Raw genomic sequence first — 4285 nt, 5'->3', positions numbered from 1 at the left:
CATTCACGCATGCACACACACACACACACACACACACACACACACACACACACACACACACACACACACACACACACACACACACACACACTTGTACTTGTACTTGTACTTGTTGCTCACTGCCAAAACTGGTCACGTGGGTCTCCCCAGGAGAGGGGAGAGAGACTCAAAAGGAATCTTGGAAAGATGACTCAATTGGCTATAGAACCGCCCAACGGCCGACACCCCCTGAAATCCCCAAAACTCTGGGTGGACTTGAAAATAATCCCACTTATGGGCTCACCACACCTCAGTAAGTGGGTGAGGACAAGGTGCAGAAAAAGGATTGGCGGCATCAGGGTATCCGTCCCGGGATCCAACTGCAGTTACCCCTGCCCCCAGTGAAGGTAATACTTGCTACTAGTGTGGGTGGCCAAATCAGAGTGGATCTGATACAAGCTTCACTAGCACCATGATTACACAAGAGTTAATCTAGCCAGAAGTAGTCCATGGGTAACAGGTATGTATACTTCAAATAGAAAGTATATGAACCCTGAAACCAACAAAGGTGGTAGGTACAACATTACACCTTCAAGCAGCCGAGCCCGTTGGCAACAGACCCAACACTATCCGGCATAAGTGTACCCACCAACCGAACTAGCTGACACACACACACACACACACACACATGACCTGCAGCAAATAACATTTCATAGCTACAAGACCTTCAAAGAAAGTCATGGTGTCAAGAAGATATACAATGTCACGTAGAAGGATAATTGTAAAACAGCTTGCTGTCTAGAGCATTGGTAATATAAATTATCATATAATACATGTAGTAGGGATACTCTAGAGAGTCAAACTATCGGATAAATTAATGGCAAGCGAGAGTCTCTACTTTTTACAGTAGAGTGGGTGGGTATGCAGACCAGCGTAAGTCATAACAAAAAGCGTAACAAAAATCTGGCAATGGATCATGTGTGAGCGACCAAAGAGGCGTACATCACATGTCCTGTACCACTATAACCACACACAAACGTCCAGGAGAATTTCACGTACCGATGGATCTATCATGCTGCCGGGATCCCTCATATATCTCATACTGTGGTACATAACCCTCGGAGAATTGCAAGGACCTAAATACGGCAAGCAAATCAGGGATTTTAGGTGCAAGACCCGTTGTTCTAGTTGTCTAGACTGCACTGTGTTCTTGAAAATACTGGGCCTCCACGTTGTATCTGTTGATGTGGCATCCGTTGATCTCGTTTGATTAGTAGTAGTAGTAGGCATGCACTGCATTACGTTTTGATGAAAGGTTCGATAGCTGATGAATGGGTTTATCATTTGGCTTCCTGTGTGGGTACTGTTTCTGTGGATTGGTTCGGAGCAATGTTCAGATGGTCCAGGCACCAGGCCAATTTATGGCAGTCCAAGCTAGTTGAATATCCGGATCACTTTCTCTCATCTGGTCTACACTCCATCCGCTTGCATCCATAAGCAATGCAAACGCGTTGTTCATTGCACACTGTGACAGGCATGTAACTTCTGCATACAATTCTGGGAGAGCGCACAGTGGCAGGTGCTGAGACGATCTGCTATAAATGCTCAAAATAATCTGTCATCTGCCTGGTCCAACTTGGCTGTCCTCCTGACAAGTGAAAACTGCTGGCGTCTTCAGGGCCATAAACACCATTTTTGGCATTAATCCAACGCCTCCCAAGGCTAGGCCCTTGCTCCTCATCTCTGCAGCTTCTAACAATAGGTCTGGCACAACGAAAAACTAAACTTGATACTTGGAGCTCTTAGTTCAAGCTACATTTTCAGAATCAGGAAGTTTCAAATGGCAAGAAACCCAGCTTCTCTTCACCATTGGCATCACGAGCAATGACCATTATCAGCCAGCAATGTTACTAGAGCAAATGCCAAAGGCGCTGGCGTGAACAGAAAGCTTTTCATGCAGCAACGTTTCTTTCTCAACAAAAACAAATAAAAAGGAAAGGAACAACAAAGGAGCAACACCGGGGATTTGTCCATACCCGGTACCCAGGTGTGTAGTCCCTGGAAAGGCTCTCCCACAGATTCCAGTACAAAGGCCACGGACAAGTGTCCCGCTGAGATGCGGTCGCTTGCTCGGACCGCTGGGACGCGGACACCTCCGAAGAGCAGCCTGTGACGTTTATTTTTTATGAAAGAAAATCCGCAAAAATAGATAAGCTTGTCCCTTTACTTAGTCCTACCCTTTCTACATGTACCGGTACTAGGGGTGCGCCAGTTGCTGAAAACCAGGGAGTCGTACTCACACTAGGGAGGTGACACGGCACAGAAATCCGTGTCACAGGGGTTGACTCGCACCCGTGACCAGTCCTGGTGATGTCCTAGATAGGACATCACGGAACCCAGCATACATACTATGCTGTTCCCATAGTAATCGTGACACGTGACTCAAAACTTTGTGTCGCGTCCGAGGAAGATGAACATGTCGCACTCAAAAACAAACGCAACGAAGGCCTTTCGTCTCAAAAGTAATTATTAGTTGTCGTTCTCCTGGCGGCTTGCCTCAAGCGAGTCGAGATTCGTATCTTGCCTCTTGCCTTCACGAATTTTATTTTCCTCGTTGTGGAGTACGCCTGGACAAAGGAACTGGCAAGCGAATCGTTTTGGTCACATTGAAAATTGCAAGTGCACAAGAGGATTGGCGAAGCAATTTGTGTTCGCACTTTCAGCAGAGCAGTAGCTGCTGCTGCGATAAAGTTTTTACTTTCGCCATTGGCTTCAGGCAGCAGAAGGATCTGGCTGAAAGCGATGGCGATACGTCCATGACCACCACGTCCTGGGTTGATATCCAAGAAAGACCGTCCAAGGTCCAGTTTTAGCCAAGAGCTGTCGTATCCAAGAAATCAAAAACGCCAACAGCAAGCTTTGGCCAAATAATATCTTCCAGGCAGTAATTTACGGGCCTAGCGCCTGCTGGCTCGTCTTCCTCCTCTGCATGGCCAGGTTTGGGGCGAAATGAACACACGGGGCCCGTGAACATGGTGAAGAAACATTCCAAAGGCAAAATATTCAAAATTAGAACCAATCGTTTCCAAAGAAGCGCCGCGTGGCTACGAGAAACCCCACATGAAATCCCCAAACGAAAACGGCCATTCGGTCGGGTATTCGATGGAGAATCGAATATACACTACCTCAATCCCCGCCGATGTCTGATATTCTCCGCCTATTCCCTCAAACTTGACCAATTCGGAAAGAAATCCATCGCCATTACGATCGTGCATCCTCCACATACATTCAGAAATGCTCACGCAGCACTTCTTTTCATCGCGTGTGCGCGACCGACGCTTCCATGACAACTCTGGGACAGGTAACCAATCAGACTCATTCAGAGTGCGATGTCCTAGATAGGACATCTCCCCGACTGGTGACTCCTCGTTGTTATTTTTGGAATAGTTCAGTCCAGTCCAGTCCGAAAGGTCATACTTGGATCGACTCGCCTTCTGTACTTCACCTCCAAGCGTGCAACGCGAGACCCGCAAAGTATGATTTTTCTGTGGGGAACGATTTTGCCATTGATCAAGTTTTTATTGGAGTGCTCAGGCATACTACGATTGCTGAGACGTCCCGAGCACGCTTGTTCAGGTTCTCTATCTTTGACGAGCCGGTCCTACAGCCCCCTACATTGTATCTAACGACGTAGGAGCTGACAATGTAAGAGGATTTCCCTGGAAATAATGATGATGGTGGTGTGACTGCTGCAGGAAAAATGCTGGCTGTTTATGACAGTATGACTAGATGTACAATGTAGCTCTCTTGTATGGTACTTAACCCCTGCTAGAAATGTGTTGTTTAGGAAGACTGGTGTATTGTGCAAGTCATAAAGAAGAAATGGGGCAGATACACGACTTTCAATTTTCAAAAACCAGCTTCGTGTTATGTGTAATTTGTGTCAAAATTGTAGTATTTCAACATGACAATATCACTGGCTGTACTTCTCTTATATGGTACTTAACCCCTGCTAGAAATGTGTTGTTTAGGAAGACTGGTGTATTGTGCAAGTCATAAAGAAGAAGTGGGGCAGATACACGACTTACAATTTTCAAAAACCAGCTTCGTGCTATGTGCAATTTGGGTCAATTTTTAGTATTCGGATTAACCTAGGATACGACTCTGAACAGTTCTGAACAGTTACCGTAACACTACACGCCGTCTCATAACTGCTGCTGTTGCCATCACTGCTATCAATTAGTTCGGACATGGCAGGAGGTAAACAAATTGCTGGTAGTCTTTCAAAGAATACTGGCGAGTGATG

The sequence above is a fragment of the Sycon ciliatum genome, chromosome 10 (genome assembly GCF_964019385.1).
Source record: "Sycon ciliatum chromosome 10, ocSycCili1.1, whole genome shotgun sequence".
NCBI lineage: Eukaryota > Metazoa > Porifera > Calcarea > Leucosolenida > Sycettidae > Sycon > Sycon ciliatum.
The sequence above is the reverse complement of the archived record's forward strand: the minus strand, read 5'-3'. Positions refer to the sequence as shown.